This window comes from Typopeltis vanoorti, chromosome 12, assembly GCF_054136105.1.
Source record: "Typopeltis vanoorti isolate ZY-2024b chromosome 12, IOZ_Tvanoo_1.0, whole genome shotgun sequence".
Lineage (NCBI taxonomy): Eukaryota > Metazoa > Arthropoda > Arachnida > Uropygi > Thelyphonidae > Typopeltis > Typopeltis vanoorti.
The window spans coordinates 52,368,656-52,392,688 of NC_143560.1; the positions used below are offsets into that span (position 1 = coordinate 52,368,656).

The following is a 24,033-nucleotide window of genomic DNA, read 5'->3' on the forward strand; positions in this document are numbered from 1 at the left end:
GGAAATAACTATGATAATATTTTTATATCAATACTAGACCACTTAGCTTACATGGCTAGCTAATAGTTAAGAATCTTCTGGCTGCTTACATTACAACTATCTTAAACTAATACAGGGTATCCAACAAAATTACTGTCCATAACCAAATGATATAATATATTTTAAATTAACAAATATTGTAATGAAATTTTCACTCACAAATGCATAAAATGTATCAAATCTCAGTGCTTTGAGATATATCTTCACATGTGCACCTCTAGTGGTCCTAACAGATAAGACAAAACTATTGCTATGTTTTGTGTTCTCATGTCCAGCTGATGAAATCACAAACAGTGATTGAAAGTGTTTCCACTTGGTTATACTATACATTAAAGATACCAAGAAATTATATACTTGGTTTAATCCTTTATCCAAATGTAAGCAAACAAGTTTGCACCTGAAATATTTTCAGGTGCTGAGGCAGCTCGTGTTAAAGGTGTACGACTTCACATCACTTGCTTTGGTATCCCATAATGCAAAGCATATATCCTTACAGGATGTACGAGGGACATCCAGGAAATACGTTCAGTTTTTAAATATTTTCACTGCAGCACTGCGATCGCAATGGTGCACATGCCTGCCGAGTTTGTTGATTCCTTAGCAAGGTGTTGGTGCCATTTTCAGACATTCTTGCAGCATGTATACTTCTTGGTGTGTGTTTATAATGTCTAAGAAAATTGAATTGCCTGCTGCATGTAAAATCAAATCACCCATCACATGTGAAATTAGATCAGTTATCCGTTTCTTGAATGCAAGGAACGCTAAAGTAGCTGAAATTCATATGTTCATATATATTCATATGTTCTCTATAAACCACAATAATTTGAGTTTATAGGGAATACACAATGAGTGATTCAATGGTACGAAGATGGATAAGACTTTTTAATGAAGGAAGGACAGGTGTGCACGATGATGAACGAAGCGGGCGACCATCTTTAGTGACTGATGATGTGGTGTGTTCAGTTGAAGAGAAGATTCAACAGAATAGGGGATTCACTATGACGTCACTCTCACTGCAATTTCCAGAAGTTTCACGTTCATGTCTTCATGAAATGTGTTGGAGAAACTGAATTATCAGAAACCGTGTGCACTGCGGGTGCAGAAGTTGATTACAGAACAACACAAGTGAATTGGCTGGGCAGTGCATTGGAATTCTTGACATGCTACCATGAGGATGGCGATGCTTTCCTGAGCAGACTTGTTACCGGGGACGAGACTTGGGTATTGCATGCAACCCCTGAATCCAAACAACAGTCCATGGAGTGGAGGCACACCTCATCACTACTCAAGAAAATCATGTGCACTGTGTTTTGGGACAGACAAGGAATTTCGCTTGTAGACTCCAGGTCAAGGCTCCACAATAAACGTGAGTATGTACTGCCAAACCCTTAAGAAACTGCATCGTGTGATCCAGAATAAATGACGTGGCATGCTTACCAGGGGAGTTGTTTTGATTCATGATAACGCCTGTCTCCCACACAGCCAGCATAACACAACAACTTCTTTCCACCTTCAGCTGGGAACAATTCCATCATCCTCCATTTTGAACAGTGATATAGGGAATTCTAAATTATTGTCATGGTTTTCGTTGCCTATAATTTTCAAACTGGAAAGTGCAAAGTTTTATTTAGCAACACTGTACTCACTGCATTCATGCCTGGGAGATAATATGACATCATACTTTAAAATGGCAATTGTTTAAGAGAAAGCAATGTGCGTACTTTGGTTTTTTGAAACAAAGTCCATTATCACGATGCAATGTTGTTACAGAACTCAGTACAGAAAATATCCACATTCAGATAATGCTATGTGACCATGGTTAAAGCAATTTCAAGAAACTGTTAGTGTTCAGCACCAGAGCACTCAAGCGCCTCGGACCCCCACCCTGTCCCAGAAAAAGCATTGAGAAGTATCGAAACCCACAAAAATCAACTAGACAAGCTTCTTTGCAGTTAGGTATACCACAAACAACTGTTGGGGAGGTTGTTCATAACAACCCTCAACTTCATGCCTACAAACTACAGATCGTGCAGGCTTTACAGCTGGATGATAAACCCCACTATTTCCAATTTGTGCAAGACATTTTGTCAAAAGTCGAAGCTCATGAAAATTACCTTTGGAGATGGATATTTAGTGATGAAGCAACCTGTTCAAGCAAGATGGAGCACTGCCACATTAGACTCTCATTGTCCAGGAATTTCTTGACATGCATTTTCCTGGGTTAGGCATGGTGGACGGATTCTGTGGCCTCTGTGCTCACCTGAACATTATGCTGCTTGATTTCTTCCTGTTGGAATACATGAAGGACATTATTTACCAGATCCCTATGACCTCCCTCGATGAACTGAAGACCAGAATTGTTGCTATGATAGAAACAGTTACACTGCAAATGATGGAGAACACTTGGAGAGAAATTATTGTTATTATTATGTGACACCTCCAGGGAGTCCAAAGACTCATCGAGGCAGAGTGTGCCAACAGCATTAAATGATTAATCCCTTCCAACTACTAACCACACTCAAACTTGCTTAACTTTTTGCGTGAGCCATTAGTAGCAGAAGCTCTACCAATTGACCAACCTTTTGCTGGCAAATTGATTATTGCTTGGACATCTTACGTACCACGAAAAGCATACATGTTGGAGTTGTTTAGCATTCTGCAAAACTGATTATATAGATAATAAAACTTTTGCGATTTACACTTTCATATTTTGTAAGCTTCATTGTTATTGTTTCTGGCTTGTAAATTATATTTCATGGAAATCCTGACAATAATTTAGAATCACCCTGCACAATATATGAAAATATGAAAAGGAAGAAGAAGATATATAGGCATGTCATCACTCCTCAATAATGTGTGTGTGTGTGTGTGTGTGTGTGTGTGTGTGTGTGTGTGTGTGTGTGTGTGTGTGTGTGTGTGTGTGTGTGTGTGTGTGTGTGTGTGTGTGCGTGTGTGTGTAAGATGTAGAGACTGCTATAGTTTAATTTCAAGCTTAATCTAGTATAGCTTGTTATTATTCGCTCTATTCCATGGTGTTTGCCACTGAGATATTAATTTTTGTCTGCTAATACATGTATGGGATAGATGATGGTATCTTAGGGGAAGAGCTGACCTAGCTGTAATATATGCAGCTTCATTTCTCTTGATCCAACATAGGCAAACATCTAGATGGAGCCTCTTTATCTGATAGAATGAATGATGGATCTGCAGGAGCACTAGATGTTGTTGGTAACCAGATTTCTAAGTGTCTGATGACAGCTTCTTGAATCAGCATAAATAATACACTTCTGGTAGCATTTATATTTTTATGTAATTTAATGTAAGCTCTATTGCATGGAGTATAGTTGGTGGCATTCTGGTGGGATCTGATTAAATATTATGCTGTCTGGAAAGACCCACTAGACCCACTGATTTTGAACTGTCTGTATAGACAAGTACATAATCAGTATCTGCTCTGTGTGAAAGAGCTGCTGGTAGACAAGGAGGAGAAGAATGTTTCATTAATCTTCATAAGGAGAAGATTCACAATGAAATGCAGTTGTGCTATGGCCATGCAGTAAAGGCTATCCTCAGATGTTCAGAGCTTGTATAAATGCTTTTATTTGCAAACCAAAAGGATACATGACATTGTGACAGGTACTAGACAAAGTTTCCCACTGTTGACAAAAAATAATTGGCCACATGAGATGGTATGGCAGGGATTTTATTTTGGTTGCATCCAGAAACTAAGTTCTGATTATGCAAGTTGGAGGAGTGTGAATATGCCTGTTCAGTGATATCACATGAGTAAAGAAGTACGTGATGGACAACACTGTGCAGTTATCACTCTGTGTTTATAAGTTTGTCATTGTGTTGTAAAATGAGGAAGAAAAGCAAAAATCACACCAGTTGTGATAGATATAGTGAGTGATGAAATTTGTTAATGCCAGAAATGTTTGCCTGGTTGAAATTTCTTGGCAGGTTAGTGAAGTGTATGGAGAATATACAAAGAGGGAGGGAATGGTAAGAAGACAGTGTAGGATGTTCGGTGAAGAGAGGATGAATGTGCACGATGAGGAGTGAACTGGCCACCCATCGTTAATCACTACAAATCTGCTTGACGAGGTGAATGAGAAGAATAAGAAAACAGAAGATACACCATATCTGAGTTGCGTATATTTCTCACACATTTCTCCATCTTTACTACATAGAACTTTTTATGGAACACTTGCAGTATCATGAATCATGTGCAAGATGGGCACCAAAAATGCTCGTTGATGAGCACAAAACAGCAATTGATGCAATGGTTGGTCATGGAATTTTCCAAGGCAAAACATTCAAGCTGACACTTCCAACTAGGAAGATCATGTATATTTTGTTTTTCCCATTGATTTTATTCCTCACTGAACAACAAAAAAAGCAGATTTTTACTGTAAGCCTTTACTCTTAAAAAAAATGCATCTTCCACCGAAAGGAAATAACCACAAACATCCATGCAGGATGTTTGTGGATTCCAACCTGGCCTCCTGGTTGATGTGGATAAGAGAGTGGGTATGATACCTACACTCAGCCAATCAGGCCAGCAAAATGTGAACTTTCAAGTAGATACTACTTCCTCTGTTACACACAGAGGAAGTAGTATTGAGGTCTAATAAAGAACTTAATTGCAAAGAAAAAATGTGATGAGTTTATTTAATTAAAAGGCTCTAAGAATTATGTCTCCAAATGCAAGAGGATGTGCCTCTGGCCTATGCAACAAGCTATTCCTTGAGTAAGTACAGCAACATTATGGCTTTTACTGGAAACAAATATCCATTCAGTATCCACACTGGCAGCAAACTGGACATCTTGGCCTTATGAAATCCATCATTTGGAAAATTTCCAAAATACAAAGGTCTACAACTCAAAGAAGGTATAGAAGACTATAAATTAGACATCTCTTGAATGATAACAGCTTTAAATTTAAATTGCATTCCACAGAATTAACTGTACTGAAATCTAAATCTGTAATTTCTGGGTAAAACACAATGAAAAGAACAAATATCGTCAGAAGAATTGGCACATAACTATCACAATTTAGGATGCCTGATAATCATTTACAGGAAACCAGCTCTCATACTGGCATTGTGAGCCTGAATGGCTAAATAGATAGCCTTCTGCTCTTCACATGTTGGGTGTAGAGTGGAAGTGCTATCCATTCACATTGGGTCCTTACTTTCAGCATGAATGAATGGTGAGCAACAGTCATACCAGACTTATGGGTAAAATTACAGTTTCGAGTTAAATAACTTTAAATAAAACCAAAAATGCCCTCTACATTTTAACCTTTATACCAAGATCATCTTCAGGTAGTGTGTGTGTGTGTGTGTGTGTGTGTGTGTGCGCGCACTATATAAAAGCAACTTTAATACTATACTATAAAGTACAGTATATATAGTGACAATCTGACTAACTTGTTTCCTCAAAATTTTTCAAAAAGGTGTCAAGAAAGTTTTATTCTTGATCATTCTAGAATTACAACAATCTATCCTGTATCATTGATACAAACTGGAAACAAGCTTATATCTAAAAAGCTACAGAAAAACTAAGCTTATCCCTAAAAAGGGAAATAAGCCATCCCTCAGACAAGTACCAACATGAAGCCTTATTTTGGAACGTCTCCAGATACTGCCAAGAAAATAAACTCTTATGCAAGTTTTTATGCCTCATAAAAGAAATCTCATCATAGGTATTTCTATGCTCTCATCTTGTGTTAATACTACATTACTCTCAAAAGAAAATACTGTATTAAAGGATTACTCAAAAATGCAATTTCTGATCTTAAATTGCAAAAAAAAAAAAATTAAATAAAAATAAATAAATAAAATAAAATAAACACTCAACTTTTATTTACCCCATATCTAAGGTGACCTCCCTCCTATTGAAGGATCACCAAACAATTATCACCCTTCATACAGAGAGTGCGAGGCTCTCCTCACAAATTAATAATTGCTATCAAATACACCACAAGAATGCCTTAACTCATATCACAGCTCCAGGAGTTGCATTAAAAAAAATAAAAATAAAAAGGCAGAGGTTAACAGGTGCAAATGTATATATTACCTAATCAACAGACTGGAAACCCAATACCATGAACAATACTAAAGTAAATCAATTCATAATCTTCCAAATTCACTTTAATGGCTCTAAGAATTATGTCTCCAAATGCAAGAGGATGTGCCTTTGGCCTATGCAACAAGCTATTCCCTGAGTAAGTACAACAACATTATGGTGGTCTAATTCTTTTACAGGAAACAAGTATCCATTCAGCATCCACAATAGCAGCAAACTGGACATCTTGGCCTTATGAAATCCATCATTTACCTACTCAGCAACACCATGGAGCAGGAGTCAGTTTAGGAGTCCATCATCAGTTCTCCTGCGAAGTTCTACGTGAAGCAGATTGTTGAAGTACCTGGCAAGGCATTGTATGCCCACCTCAAAACACCAAATCACATCCTTCATATCTTCAATATCTACTTACCACTGCAAGATGCAGTGGAAGCAGAAGTCTTTGACTTCATAAATGGCCATGTTTCAAAAACTGATCAAGAACATGACATTATTGGTGGAGACGTCAACTGCACCCTTGACCCCGAAATGGAAAGTTTAAACTCCACTGAGCATCGCACCTCTTTAATCAACACACTACAGGAAATGTTAAACAACAGGGAACTTGTCAATGTCTTCCAGCACCAATATCCAGAAAAGAGATCTTACATCTGAAGATCATCTAATAGGCTTCGTTATCATGCTTGACTGGACAGATTCTACCTCTCTAAGCACATTATTCCTCAATAAGAAACAAATCCCATCCTACATCTTAGACCATCATTAAACTGGAACGCTCATATCCTACAAGGCATGCAAATCAGGAAATGCCTACTGGATCTTTAACAACACCCTCCTGCAAGACTCAGGATATGTATATAATCTCCAGGCCTTAATATCTAACCTTACTGAATCAAGAAATACAACAGAACTCATGTAAACATGGTGAAATAACCTGAAATTTCAAATGAAAGTGTACAAACACATCTACAGTCATCAAAAGAGGAACATCACCATTAGATAGCTTGGAGAACAGTAGCTTCAGTTCTCCAAGCCATACAAGCACACCTAGATGCCATGCAGAAGCTTTCACCTCAGCTATTAGACTACAGGACAGTAACATTATGGAAGACTCAAATAAAATTGCATCTGAAATAGTGAAATACTATAAAAGAACATATACATCCATAGGAACCTCTACTGATGTTGCCCATGCAGCATCAGCCCTTCTGCACTACAAACAACTCAGAAAAACAACCCATCACCCTGGAAGAACTGAAAACAGTATGTAAATCTCTGCCAAAGAACAAATCCCCTGGCCTGGACAGACTTATTTCTGAGTTCTTCCAAGCATTTTGGGATCATCTGGGACCACTCCTCCTAAAACTGCAGCAAGAAGCTTACCTAAAAGGGCTTCAGCAATCCATTACAACCTAGATGCATGTCCCATTACAAAGAAAGGAGACTACAAAGACCTTAGAAACTGGCACCCCATATCACTGATTAACACAGACTGTAAAATCATCTCTAAAATAACTACAAACCATCTGAAGTCCATACTCCCAATGTTACTGAACACTATCAAACCTATACGATGCCAGGAAGAACAATGCATTTAATCAGGGATCTAATCCACATCACAAACAGCCAGAACGAAAATTTAGCACTAATCAGTCTTGCCCAGGAAAAGGGCTTTGACAGAGTAGAGCATGGATACGTCTTTGAAGTACTAAGATAATTCGGATATGGGCCTCTCACACAATAAAACTACTATACAGAGAAGCACGTTTTTGCCTAAAGCAAAAGAACTGGCTCACCCACACATTGCCGTATTATTGAGGGATTAAACAAGAATGCCCCACTTTCTGGACAACTGTACACACTAGTTAGATTAATTTATAGCATAATCCAGTGAATAAAATTCAGTGTACTAATTTCAAGAAAGTATACCACCACCTCACTTCAATGCTGCCCGTCACCTTTTGCATTTTCATCAATATCTCAATCCTCAAACTCACCTGCACACCTACAGATGCCACTCAATTTTCAATGGGATATTCCCCACAGGACAAACATATCAGGTCAGATGAACACATACAGCAGAGGTTGTGGCGCATCTTTTGGATCTCTGTTCTGTAACACCTTGATTGCTTTGGAGCACACCTATCTGACATGTCCTGCCAATAAAGGGATGATCACATATGCACTAGACACTACCTATAGCACCTGAAACCATCTACACAGCCATGAAAACTATTGATACCGACTACATATAGAGCAGAGAAGACACAGAATATGCAACTTCCTTTTCATTGTAACAAAAGCAATCATATATATAGTTTTTATCTAAAGAACACAAGAGAAAATCAGAGTCTCCTGTGCAGTACATGCAGGAAGCAGAACAGCTGACTGTTATCAACACCACCACTGAGAACAGGAAATCTTAACAAATTCAACAAAGATTGGAACCCAAATAGTACTCTTCAGATGACTGAAGATGATAATGTAATTCTCCTTGTGTAGAAGAAAAACAATGCTTGTGTTGGAAAACAACAACAACAAAAAACGTAGCTGTACACGACACGAGAACTGTTATTTTGTGGTTTTATGTTATACGTAACATGTATTTAACATACATTTTAAAGTGTAAATATTTCTTTATTTGGAGCTAAAATGTATATTTTAACCAAGGTATAATAAAAAATAAAGAAATAATGTGTGTGAGTGTGTGTGTGTGTGATGGATGGATGGATGGATAGATAGATATCAGGTATAAATTAATAAATATTGCTTCTAATATTTCAAGAGCCTTCATTTATAGATCTACAAAATAAAATATAAGTGTAAGATGCAAAGTATATATTTACCCTGAATTTAAGATCTAAAGAACACAATTGTCATAGTTTGATCACTTCAGATCAATCATTAATTTATATACGATGGTGGTCTGAAAACTTCTCAGCATCAACCATAGATGGCAACACTATAGGCATGATTTTTTTTTCTAAGTTGGTACATCTGTCATAACCATCCATGTGAAATTACAAGTCATTCTATCAAGTAGTTTGTTTTATACAGATGTCTGAAGCAAAAGTGTTGTCTCTATCCCTTGAAATGGATAAAACTGAGTATCGTGTGGTTATAAAATTCTTTGTAAAAGAAGGTTTAACGCTAAAAGAGATTCATTCAAAGTTCATAAAAGTTTATGGGCACTCTTCTCCTTCATTTTCGACAATTAAGAAATGGGCTGTCGAGTTTAAACATGGCCTTACCAGCCTTAAAGATGAAGACGTCCAAAAAGTGTAACAACATCAGAAATCAATGATCAAGTACATGACATGGTATTGGATGACAGGCGAGTCAGAGTACGTGAAATTGATGAGACTATAGGCATTTCAAAAGAACATGTAGGATATATTTTGCATTAAGAATTGCAAAGGAAAAAGCTTTGCTCAAGATGGTTGCTGTGCTTGCTCACAGCAGATCAAAAATGCATTCTCACGAAAATCTCTGAATAGTGCTTGGAGCATTTTAACAAGAATAAAACTGATTTTATGTGTCAATTTATTACTATGGATGAGATTTGGATTCACCATTACACACCAGAATCCAAACAGTGGACAGAAGTCAGTTGTTCTGTGCCAAAGACAAAGTTGGTTCCATTAGCAGGAAAGGTCACGACATCGGTGTTTTGGGATGCTAAAGGCATTTTGTTTATTAATTATCTTGAAAAGGGTAAAACAATAACCGGGGAATATTATTCCGATCTTTTAACCAGACTAGATGAAAAAATTCATGAAAAAAGACCCGGTTTGCAGGAAAAAAAAAACAACAAAAAAAAACATCTTTCATCAGGACAATGCACCTGCCCACAAAGGTGTTTCGGCAATGGGAAAATTAAGGGATCTGCACTATGAATTGTTGGAACATCCACCCTATTTCCCCAGATTTGGCTCCCTCTGACTTCTATCTCTTCCCAAAACTAACACTCTTCCTCGCTGGTCAGAGTTTTTCTTCGAATCAATAGGTGATTGCAGCTTTAGAGGGGTATTTTGCAGATCTTACTGAGAACCACTACAGGGATAGGTTAATGGCATTGGAGCATCACTGGAATAAATCGATTAGTCTTAAGGGAGATTATGTTGAAAAATAAAAATAATTGAAATTATAAATTCGTTTCTACATTGTTAGGTTAGGAACTTTTCAGACCACCCTTGTAGAAGGTAATATAAAGAACATAATTATTTAATTTAATAATTATATTTCTATTACATGTGTACATCTTTCTCCCGACTCCAAATAAATCAAAACAAGGGATCAGATTTAATTATCCTAAGGACAACAGTCAATTAAGTTTAATGAATGTAATGGTTTTCTTTTCCTTCATGGTTATATGGTGATCAGAATTCATTATAAAAATTATGGAAACAACTACCACATTAGAGTAAAACTTCAATTTAATATAAAACAAAATAATCCTTGACATTTCAACCTTTGCATTAAGGTCATCATCATATACAAAGAAACAAACAAGCTGCACTACAATCTGCATGGTATACTTAAGTTACATTGATATGGTCAACCCTTAAACCTACTGGCACGACCTCTGGTGAAAAAAAAAACCTTTACTACATCAATGCTAAAGTCCTGTTATTATTATTATCTATTTGGTTACAAATAATAAATTAAGCTAGAGAGCAACATGTTTCCACATAATTACTCATATAAGTATACATATAAATTAGAACAAAGCATTGTGTATGGTGGCCAATAAGAACTGAAATTATTGCTTAGAGTCCTAAAGTCAGGTACTGGAATACTTGAACTAAGTGAGCTGAATATTCTTCAAGTTTTCGAGCAAACCCTAACTTTAGGACTCTATTCAATAATTCCATAAATTATGTTCCCACATAATTACTCATATACACTTATATGAGTAATTATGTGGGAACATAATTTATTTTTTGTAACCAAATCGATAATAATAAAAGGACTGGTGTTGATGTAGTAAGTATTTTTTTTCACCAGAGGTCAGGCCAGTAGTTTTTTTTTTTTTTTAACGGTTGACCAAATTTATGTAACTTTAGTATACCATGCAGATTGTAGTGCAGCTTGTTTGTTTCTTTGTATATATATGTGTGTGTGTGTGTGTGTGTGTATGTGTGTGTGTGTACTACAGATGATGACCTTAATGTGAAGGTCGACACATCGAGTGATTATTTTGATTTATGTTAAACTGAAGTTTTACTCTACTACAGTAGTTTTTTCCATAATTTTTATAATGAGGACTTAATGGTTTCATAACTCCAGAAAACAAAGCACAATGAATGTAGCAATTAATAAAATGATACGTATCCTTCCTAAAGTTTGTTAAACTTCAAAATTGAAATAGCATTTAATCTTGAAAATTAGGAGATCAACTTGAAATCTTGATGATGAAACTTTAATATCTCCATTTGATACAAAGCTTCAGAAAAATTGAAAAACAATATTAAAATGTAAAAGTGCATAGAATTTCATTTGAAATTTCTAATTATTATGACTAGTGACATCCAGGGAGTCATGGCCTCATCACAAGAGACCACATATCACCCAGACAAGCTGTCTCATATCCTTTTGAATTCATTCACACTACCTACACTTACCACCTCCAAAATGCAAGCTATTGCAACCATACACACTATGAGAGAAAAACCTAACTCTCACCCCCTTTCTAGTTACGTTCATTCATAACTTTCATGGATGCCTTCTCATCCTCCTCTCCATAAAATCAAAAATTCCATCTTGTATTCCATATTTCCTTTTAACTTTTTCAAGCTACTTGAGATCTCTGATAAGCAGGCAGTGATCTCACACTTAGAAATAAAATTCATCTCCCACCAAAAGACAATCACAAACATCCATGCCCACATCAGAATTTGAACTCAGAGGCTATTGGTTGGAGAGTAAATGCTAACTACACGGTCAACAAGACCACTACGTGTGGAAACAATTCTTAGTTTTATTTTAAATGCAGGTACAGTTTACTATTTGAATTAATAAAACTTTTGTTTTGCTATAACAGAACAAAGGTTGTTTTTCTTTCACTCTGTTTCCAGTTATCCTAAAATTGCAATGCTTTTCTTGATTTGTTATCTTAATATATTATTTTCTTCTATATATTACTCTAACATGGGGGGGGGGGGAATAACTGCACACCTCCCATTTTTGTGCATTCAAAACAACAAAGTGTATTCCATATTAGCCTCTGTAATCAAGCCAGCAGGTTGAAGCGACTCAGGTTTAAAACCCATTGAGGATGCAAAGAACTGTAATGAGGTATTTTCTGAATGTGGATTCAGTGGTTTCAAATGGAGATGAAGATATTCAAGTTATTCATCTTACCAGGCAGACAAACAGCCCAGAGAAATACACACAATTAACAGATAGACTTTGCATGTTGGATCAGGTTTTTTCTATGAGGCAAAGATACTTGGCTATGACAGAACACAGAACCTAACATATTGAGAGAAGATGAGAGTTCATTGTGGCCAGTAAATTTTATAGATAACAGAAAACATTTTCAACTCACTTTGTTTATATGATCAGTGAAAACAATCATGTCAGACACATCCAAAAACTTAACATCATTTTATGCACTAGCTACACATTTTAATATATGGTGACAGCAATTTGACCATACCAAAGAAGAATGATGATGATTAGTTGATCCTACTTATAATTAGGTTTTAATGGATTGAATACAGCACAGAGAAATATCAAACATGTCTTTTTTTTTTTTAAATTATAATTGTTTAAATATAGAAATAGACATACAGAAAACACAAACCTGGTATGGCAGAGAGCCATACCAATTTAGTTACAGAATGCTGGAGACCTGCACTGGATGTGCTAAGGAGTACATTATTTGCATAACAGAAAGAGCTAAGTTCGATATCTCTGACTCTAATATCAGGTTTACTGCCACTTTCTTTTATAATGCAATCCATATAGATTTGACCTTCTGACCAGGCCTTCTGAATTATGCAGTATAGCCAGTGCAAAGCACCTACTGCAGCTACCTTCCAAAATTTCAGGATTTTGGAAGGTTGATAGCTTTTCCTATCTCAAGTACTGATATATATATATACTCTTTTTTGCATACCATTTGAATATTTTCTATCATGAAAATTGTGGAAAAAATTACTGTGTTAGAGTAAAACTTTAATTTAATATAAACCAAAATAAACACTCAAAATAAATTATTTTCATGATGTATTCTGATCACTGTGTAAGCATGAAGGAAAGAATTTTCTATTACTGTTCTGTCACTGTTTCTTCGATTTAAGTTTTTCAAAGTAATTACTCCAGACCTCTAGAATATCCTCATCTTCAACTTTCAAGTTATTTTTATCATCTTTGATTCCTTTCATACAGTACTCTTTCCCAGTGGCGTATTTAGGTATTTCCTGCCACTAGGCCTGCAGAAAGTGCCCCCCCCCCCATATTTAATGAACATGTTGATTTACATGCATAACCTATTTATATTGTAAATTCGTAATATAAATATAATTACAAAAACGAGAGCCCAGAAATTTGCCGCTCTAGATCCGAGCCTATACAGCCTATACCTAAATACGTCACTGCTCTTTCCTCCATTTTGAACATTTTGCCACTTTCCTGATATTTATCTCCTATATTCTTATCAAGTAATCCATGACTTTTGTTTACGACTTTTCCACACAGATTAGCTCTCGAACGTTTTTCTGTGTATTCTTTTGGACATCTAATGACTTATTTGCTGGGAACATCTAGTATACTTCACCATATGCCTCCCTAGCTTCAAGTACTGCTTTCTTCAGAGTCTGCAACTGAGAGTCCAAGATTGGTTCTTATTCTTGAACTCTTTCATTTTTTGCTGAATGATATTTGTATAGTTGACTCAACAGTTCACCTGTAAAAGCTGATCAACTTTAACTCTTTTCTTATATATTGTTCTGTTCACTGTGATATTCATTTTTATCCTATTTAAAACTAAGTGATGATCATTTCCAATTTCAAATCCTCTGTAAATTCTTTTATCCTGAACTAGCATGAGGATATTTATGAACAATAATATAGTCAATGAGGCATTTCTTATTTCTTGCATCTTCTCTCCATTTGAACTCATGCACATTGTTATGATGGAATATGATATTTGAAATTCAACAGATACTATTATCATTAACTTATCCTTTACTCCAAATTTTCCTGAAACATTTCTACATGTATGGAATTCATTTCCTACTTTGCTATTTAAATCTCCAACAAGGACCAGCTTTTCTGTAATGTCAGCTGCCATCTCCAATAACTACAAAATTCCTCCACTTTTTTTTTCTTCTTAGGAGTATCTTCTGTGAGATTATAGGCACAAATAAGTTTCACTCATTTTCCCATTTTGAAGTTTGCTTACCTAATTCTACTTGAAACAGATTTCTAATCAAGCAATTTATCTTTATATTTGTGTTCAATACTATTGCTACTCTTTTTATTCCTTGATCATTATTGCCAGCATATAACATCCCATGTTTATTATTCAATGAGATATCATCTGTTTTAGTCTTCTTTGTCCCAGTAACATCAATTATGTTGACATGGAACTTTTTTCAGTTCTTTTACAAGTTTGATTTTCTTTCCATTGATCAGAACTAAAAGCCTAAACAACTTCTAGACACCTAGTTCTATTTCAGTGAGATTCTTTTTGAATAATTCATCTCTTAATACTTCCCCTAGTTTGAGATCTACAAAATGTGTCTTCCTGAATTTTGTTCACTGAAACTTTTGAAATATTGCACTCCAGTAATAGAATGCAAGTACATTTTTGTATAATACTTTAACAAAATTTTTCATGAGTCCCAGTTTAATATCTTCTAGTAGCAAAGGATCATTTGATATCTTATAGTCTTATAAATAAACACAGCAGCAAAATTTGTAAATTTTCCTTGCATATCAAGCATCAATGTACATACTGTTAAATCACCCAAAGTATTCTGATGGTAGTACTATCTTATTACTTTCACGAATTCAAATAATTAAAAAGCTACTTTTAAGCTTATTTTGGAAGAATCTGCAAATAAGTGCCAAACTTTAGGCTCTTGAACTTCATTTGTTTTTCTAAAACAGTTGACCCATGTTTACACTTATATCATGCAGTATCAAATTTCATTCTTTGTTTTAAATAAGAAGTTAAGATTTTGTTTTCAATTTCTAAAAACAAGATGTACAAGAGCTCATTAGTTACACAACTGAAATTGGGATTATGCAGTTCAAACTGCTTACAAAATTCAGTTCTCTAACTAGATTGACTAATTCATTCTGTTCAATCAGACACATTCATATCAACAATAAAAGCAGAGAGCACTGGTATCACCATAAACAACTGGTGGAAGCAAAGTAATTAAAAAAAAAAAGGGGGGAGAAAAAGTAAGAGACCTTTTTGCATGTATATTTTACCAATAATAGTTTGCACTACTAAGTTTCTGTTTTCTTTGTATGATTGCTATGATTTTTGTTATAAATTTGTCTATATCTTATGCCTAACTGTGCTTGTATCCACCATGGTGGCCACCACATATGGCACGTTTTTCCCAACCCACCACTATTTAAAGACTTATTAGTAACACACTATGCATCCTGTGGATCAAAAATGTGGCACGTGAGGAAGAAGGAAATGTACATGAAATGTAGACAGTGGAAAGCGCTGGGTAACATTAGTATTTTGATCTCAGGATTCAGAAGTCAGCAGCAGTGGAGATGGAGGAGTTCTGACGTGAGGATAGCAGTAGCGTGTTAGAGAGTGAAGAGAACCTCAAAGATGTGTCCATGGATTTGAATTTGGGTAGTGTGGCAGAGGCAGCTGCTATCTGATGGCCATGAGTGTGTGTGGACAATTGTCAGATGAAAGTAGTAGGATATGGAGAAAGAAGCAGAAATACTGAGAAAGGTAATGGAAAGCATGAAGATAAGGCAGCTGGAGAGGGTGGTTAGTGTGAATAAAACAATAGTAGGTGCAAAGGAAGGAAGGGTGTGTGCAAGAAAAGAAGGCGAGAGGAGGGAAAGGGGATGGAAAGTGGGGGGGGGGGAGGATTGAAAGCAGAAAGAATCAAAGAGGCCAGCAATTCAATGATTTAGAATGTGAAAAGTGCCAGAGGAGGAACAATAGAGAAGGCAGTGATGGCAATGAAGCAAGGTGAAAGTGTAGAGGAGATGATAGTAATGAGTGGCACAAATGAACTGAAAGGTAAGGTGAATCATGTAGCAAGAGATGTGAGATTGATATGGATAGTACAACAGAAATGTGTCAGAAGAATAGCAAGTGTAATGCCTTGGTATGATAACGCAGAGAAGATAATGAATGAAATGATAGTGAGAATGTATAGGAAGAATGATACTTTTAAAAAAGCACTCCTATATATTTCATTCACTGTACCATAGCTATTATTGAGGGAGAGCAAAAGAATTACAACAAACAGCATGAGTCATATTTCCACATTTCTTGGTCACAATCGAGTGAACAGGAGACAACACTATTAAAGTTCCAGGCCAAGTATAGTTGTGTATTAAAATGAAAAAAATTAAAATAAAAATAAAACAAAATAAAATATTAATGAACAATTTATGGCAATTATTCCCCAAAACTTGGAGATGCAGTCCGTTCGATTAAGATTAGGGTGATGGCATAGTGTTTTGCATGTTTCAAGAAACAGATGATCGAATTAAAATCTACTACTAGGTAATGTCTTTGTATGATTAAATGAACTCTATGGCTGATAGATTACTTACCAAGTTTTGAGGAGTAATCACCATAAACTGTTCATAAATATTTTATTTATTTTTATCATTTTGAATTACACAACTATGCCTAGCCTGGAAGAATAACTTATGCTGTGTGACTTATTCTTGTGTTAATATTTTGGATGTTTAACCAATTCTTTTGCTATCTCTCCCTCATTGATGCTCATGTTACAGTGAGCAAAATCATAGAAGTTATTAATAAATTATAATTTTTCTTATATGTGTTAAACTGTTTTTTTTTTTTTTCAAAAGTATTACTGTCTATCACACATATTTTTATAAAATATCTAGTTAATGAGTTGGAAAAGAGGTCTGAAAAATGTGGATGTATGGAGTACATTTGAACACAGACAGATAGATGCAGGCATTTGAAGAGTGTATATTTTCTGGACAGGTGAGTGTGTGTATGGGGGGGGGGGGGGACTAGGGTGGAATGTAGCAGGAATTATGTCATGTGGGAAAAGTGACTTGAGAAATAAAAGGGTGTATACTCTATTGCAGAGCCATGTGGAGTACACAGGCGTATTAACAGCTACATGAATATTGGCAATGTACAGTTTTTTTTCTGTACACAAATGGCAAGAGCATTAGGAATAAAGGGAACGAGTTTGTGGCATTGACTCAGTCTCTCTTTGTTGATATCAGTGAACCTTGGTAACTGAGCAGAATAGGGGAAGGATGCAGTGTTATAGATAAGAGATGAATACTCATAAGAGATGAATTATGTCTCCTGATTCTCTATCCTATAAAGAATCACAGTAGAAATGACACTAATGGCTTTAAGAATGTATGGTGCAAGATAGAAGTTTATAGGACAAGATATTTAATGGCATGCTATAGGCCAGGAAATAAAGATGGTGATGAATAGGAAATTTTTGGGCAAGTTAGTATGGCAAGTGCAAAGTAAGTGATCATTGTAGGGAACTTCAACCACAGTAATACAACTGGGCAAGAGTCGGTTCCTCATGGAAGCTGCATACAATACTAAAGGAACATACAATACTTGGTCATAGCATAAGGTCATAGATATGATTGTCAGTGAGATGTCATATACTTGTCCCCAGCTGGTGAGTGACCAAGTAATCCTGACCTGGAGATGAACAGGCATTTCTATGGAATTATTTGGCAAGCAACTACCATGGACATAGCCAGCAGGTTTGAAGCAGTACAATGGATGAAAGAATCTAAAAGAAGAAGAGTCAGTAGAGCATGAGAGATACTTAAGAAGTTAAGATAAAGCAATTTAGAGTCAAATAGATGACTACAGAAATTAAGCAGGAAAAAAGAGATTGTGGAAGGTATATACAGAGAGAGGGAGGGAGAAAAGCTACATGAGGAATATAAGGCTTAGGCTAAGAAGGTGACTAGCATAGTAAGGAGAAAAACATTAAAATATGAGAGGAGACCAGTGCTGGAATCCAAGGAGAATCCCAAGGAATTTTTTGCTAGCAGGGGAAGAAATGATTATTACCTTGCTGGATGAAGACAAAACTCTGGTGCAGAAGGCAGATGACAGTTCAGCTATTTAATGATAACTTTATTAGAGTGTTCCATCCTGGTAAAGCAGACTTTATACCTAGAGGGATAAGGAAGGGTGAAGAGTTAGAAGCGAATGAACATCCTCTTCATTCACTTCTACTGCTTCACCCATCCTTATCAGTGAATGAAGAGGATGTATTCCTAATACTGAGTGCACTAAATGTCAATAAGGCAGGGGAGGGACAAGATAGAATTTTGCCATGTGTTTTAAGGGACTGTGCTGTGGACCATGCCATTAATCTGGTTGTTTAATGTAAGTCTTACAATGGAGACAAGTTCCTGGAGAGTGGAAGGAGAGTAAGATAGATTCCATTACCACCAACACTGTACAACGGTGGTGGTGGTGGTGGAATGGGGATATCAAACTATAGGCCAGTTTGTATTTCTATTGTAGATGTTAAGATTTTGGAGAAATTCTAAGAACTCGTATACAGAATTAGGCAGATAACACCTGTATATTATTTATACAGCTATCATGGATCTGTCATGGGGTGTTTTGTTTTAGAAATCTGGTTCCTTTTTTCCGATAGCAAACCAAGATCAGTACAAGAGGATAAGGCATTTTAAAGTTAATCATAATAGTGGAGGAAAACTCGCATAAATACTTTATTTGCATAGAATTTTCACCTAAGTATCATAGACATCATCAGGCACAAAAACACAAAATATCAATTTAACATTAATAGATAATTCTAAAAGGTGCTACCTAAGTAGCTAACAATCTGGACTTGCAGAGCATGCTATCAACACTAGACATCAAATTCAGTGGAATAAGATAAGAGTTCTTCATAAAAGTCGGCCTCATGGAATGGCTTTATGAAGAAACATGTGAAACTTTACTTTCTCTCCTGACTTACAGATCTGTCTGCATGATTAGCCTAGTGGTTATGCGTTTTGCAATTGTATGCCTGGGAAAGGAGTGTCCTGGGTCGATTCTCGTCGCCGATGTGAGGAGCTTGAGGATCTTTCTCAGCCATTGCCAAGTTAGCTGGTCTTGGGCGTAGACAGCAGGGTTTTTCTCCCCAGTTTATCTGGGGTTTTTTCCTTCCGCAAGCAGGCAATCTGGTCCCATGAGCATACTGATTACAGTCAGGAATACTTAAGACCCAGCCATAGGCCTGATTCATTAGCTATGTCGGTCCCGAGCCTGGATAAAATTTGGTGGGATTGAGATGGTGCCCTATAAAAGGAGCCACACGGCCGTTATATCATCATATGAATAAATAAAATAAACTTACGGATCTGATGGTTTATGTCTATCCCCTTTGTGGGAGATAGGAAAGATTAGCTGATGTAAAAAGTACTAACTTTATTTTGTCTAAATATATATTTATTTTATTTATTTATTTATTATATTTTAAATAATTTAGGAAATTTACTGACCTTTTTAGTTATCATACATTAGCTACTTAGGTGACATTTTTTTGAATTGTCTATTAATGTTCAATTGTTATTTTGTATTCTTGTACTGACAATGCCTATGATACCTATGTGAAAATTCTACTCAAATAAAGTATTTTACGCAAGTTTTCCTAATTATAATTACTTTAAATATGCCTACTCACAGTATTTCATTATTGAAACAAGGATAAGTTATACAGTGTTATTTTTTTGGATTCTATGAAACATTTCACAAGGAGCCATGACAAGTTGATTTTTAAGTCACAACATGAGTTTGGATATGAGATTAGGGGTTTTAATTGATAACTGGCTTTCTGACTGATATTAGGAAGTTGTGTATGGAGGAGTAGTATCTGTGTGTAAGAAGGTCACAAGTGGAGTTCCACATGGTTCAGTACCAGGACCCTTATTGTTCAATCTTGTTCGATTGCCACTGGACTACAGGGAGATATTCAGTGGTATGAAGCTTGGGAGGGTTTATTAGTAATAATGCTGATGTTTTGGCTCTTCAAGAGCAAAGATGGGTAAATGAATGGAGGTAAAGTTGAATCAAACTAAATGTAAGAAATAATGAATGAGAGAAATAAGGAAATGAATGAAAGAAAAACTGTTAGATCTTTAATATTCACTTTTCCTATGTAAATGAAAAGTTTTAAAATTTGGGATCTGCAGATGGAATGCTTCATTCTGATTTGGGGTGACTCTACATAGACAGATATTTTAAGTTCAGAGGACATACTGCAAAGGCTGTGAACACATCTCAAAGAGCTGCTGCATTATTGAATAGGACACTGATCAAGAGAGTTTTTTTTTTATTTTTATGGTGCAAAGACATCAAAGGTCATACTGCATCAGGGCATTTATCATATGTACTGCTGTACATATGATAAATGGTTAGTAGGACAATCACAAACACCCATGCCCTACATGTGATATGAACCCACAGCCGGCTGTAGAGCAGATAAGCTAACCACTCAGCCAATCAGGCTGACAGCAAGAGAGAGAGATAAAAGGGTGGCGGTTCTATTGTACAAAGATATCATCAGACGACATCTGGATTTCTGTGTTTAGATCTAGTCATTGGAATTTGAAGGGGATGAAACAACACTGGAAAAGTTGCAGAGATTGATACCAAAAATGATATCAGTTTGTAGATAAAAGATGAATGGAAAGGCAGTGTTTAAGACATTTAAGCTGTTAGAAGATCATTATCAGATTGATACATACTGGGAGATTTTTCATATGGAAGAAAGAGGGGAAGGAACAGGACAGACATCCCTGAAAGTTGCAAAGGGAAAAGTAGTCAGTAAGAGGGCAAGAAGTGGGATTTTGCATGGAGAGTGGTAGGAGCATGGAACATTGTCTGAAAGGGTAGTAAAAGTGGAAACAGTGGATGAGTGTAAGAAGTGGTATGTAATAAAACAAAATAATATCCAAAACTCTTAGGGCTGGCATTTGATTCAGCATTAGCTATTAAAAAAAAAAAAAAAAAAAATCGCAGAATTGAAAAAACATATAGTGATATACTTAGTGATATATGTATGACACTTCAACTGCATCTATAAAATCAGGAGCAAATATGAAATTTCCTATGAAAAAGAGAATTAGACAAGGAGATGCCATTTCACCTAAATTATTCACAGCAGGTGCAGAAGAAATTTTTAAAAATGTGAACTGGAAAAAGAGGAATTATAGTGAGTAGGAAAGAAATAAATCACCTATGATTTACTGATGACAATGTTCTTTTAGGAAATTCTGCAAAATCAACAAGTGATCAATGAATTGAATACAAAAAAAGATAAATATACACAAAGAAAAAGCAACAATAAAAATAATGTATAATAAATACATAACTAAAAATCCTGTACACATGGAACCCTGAGAAATTGATATAGTAACCTCCTATATTTACCTGGGACAAATTCATCTTGGTTGGGTAACCTCTGGAAAACAGCATCAAACACTCAAAAAGAACCATCCCACTCTGCCTTAAAATGGACAGATCATATTACGAGAAGTAATACTGAAAAATGGACAAAGTTGATATCTGAATGGTATGTTAGAGATAGAAAGAGGCAATGGGAAGATGAGATTAATCAGATAGCTGAAACTCAATGGCACAGAAAAGCTCAAGATAGGATTAAATGGAGGGCTTTGGGAGAGGTACTCATCTAGCAGTGGAGACAAAGTGGATGATGGTGATAGACTGTGTTGGCTAACACTGACCTTCCATGATGAGTCTTATGGCACCATAAGACTCATCATGGAAGAATGATAATAATATCTTGCAGTGACGTATCTATGGCAGATTCTAAGTTGAGGTATGATATCAATTCTACCCACTCCACACACAACCCAATTAAAAATCCTGATATGTTAGCTAAAGTTCACTGTTTAGATGACTTCTACAAACCACTCAGTGTAATCACCATCTGCTAACTGAAGGGGAAGTGGTACCTTGAAAAAGTATGTTTGGTTTCAAAAGCAAAGTAATCCAATTATTTCATCCTTACTCCATTCACAGTACTAAAATTATGTACATCAGGTTTATTATTACGGGTGACTCCAGGGAGTCCTTAGACTCATCGAGGGAGGCCCTAAACATCATGACCACACAACTATTTGACATTCTCATGGTATCTACCATACCTTGCCTTGAACTCATTCACTATCATAGCACCCACAACAGACTCTGGCAGCTTATTCCACTCATTTACCACTCTAAAAGTAAAGAACCCAGCTTTAACACCCTTGCCCGGCTTCCACAGATGTCCCCTAGTCCTCCCACCACCAGTCCTGATCTCAAAAATATCCTCTGAATTAATTCTATAGAAACCCTTCAGCAAGTTGAATGTCTCAATCATATCTCCCCTTTTCCACCTATCAACCAATTTCTGCAACCCACAAATCTTCAACCTGTTCTCATAAGGTTCATTCCATAGACCTGCTATCATCTTGGTCACTCGCCTCTGGATCCTCTCCACCTCCTCCCCATTAAGAAGAACCCTAGGTGACCAAATCTGGGCACAGTAGTCGAGATGAGGTCTTATCAAGGCTCAGTACAGAGAAACAATAACTTGCTTGTCTCTGCTCGTCAAAGTATTTTTCAGCAACCAAGTGATTTGATGAGCTGATTTAGCCACTTTTGCAATGTGTCCCCTCAACTTCATCTCCCTATCCACCAACACTCCCAAGTCCCTAGCCTCATCAATCTCCTGGAGTACAGATCCGCCTATGTGGTATACTGCTGCTAATCTTTTCACCCCAAAATACATAACCTTACATTTTGTCACATTAAATTGACATCCATTCTCCTTAGCCCAGAACTCCAATCTATCCAAATCATCCTGCAAGATTTCGACATATTCTGTATTCACTATTGCCCTACACAACTTTGCATCATCAGTGAACAAATGAAGCGTTCCTCTTAGATCCTTCTCTATATCGTTAATGAACAAATTAAACAGCAGTGATCCAAGAACATAACCCTGCGGCACGCCGCTAGTCACAGGCCATCTTTTGGATTCTACTCCTGAATAAACTACTCTCTGATATCTTTCCATCAACCACCCACCTATCCACCTCACCAATCCTATATCCATTCCCATATGTTGCAGTTTACGGATTAGAATTCCATGTGGTATCCTGTCAAAGGCCTCAGCCAGGTCCAGCGGTATCACTGTAAACCCATTACCCTCATCCAGTTTAGTCGTCACTGTGTTATAAAACTTGAGCAAGTTACTGAGGCATGATCTACCCTTCACAAAGCCATGCTGTCCCCCATACAGTATCTCATTTTCATCAATCCATTCCTGTATTTTTCCCTTAACTACTTTCTCCAAGAACTTAACAACTCCTGATATGCTGATTGGTCGGTAATTTGCAACAGCAGTCTTGGATCCTCCCTTATGCAGTGGAACTATTTCCCCCTCTCTTTCCACACCTTCAGGACTAAACCAGACTCAAGACTCAGATTAAACAACATGGTCAAGGGCACTGAAAATTCTTGAGTCACCTCACGTAAGACCTGTGCCGGTACAACATCCAATCACACAGATGTATTCACATTAAGGTTCTGTAATAGACTATTCATCTCCACTTCATTCATCACAATTCCTGTATAAACTAATGGTTCCTTCATTCTTTCAATGTCACCACCTGGATGACATATTC

The 24,033-nt window shown here is 36.4% G+C and overlaps 1 protein-coding gene across 4 annotated transcripts in view; it reads right to left on the minus strand.

Moving 5' to 3' along the window:
- faf (ubiquitin carboxyl-terminal hydrolase-like faf) overlaps positions 1 to 24,033 on the minus strand; it is a 1,099,079-nt gene that overhangs the window by 261,499 nt on the left and 813,547 nt on the right. The window lies entirely within an intron of this gene.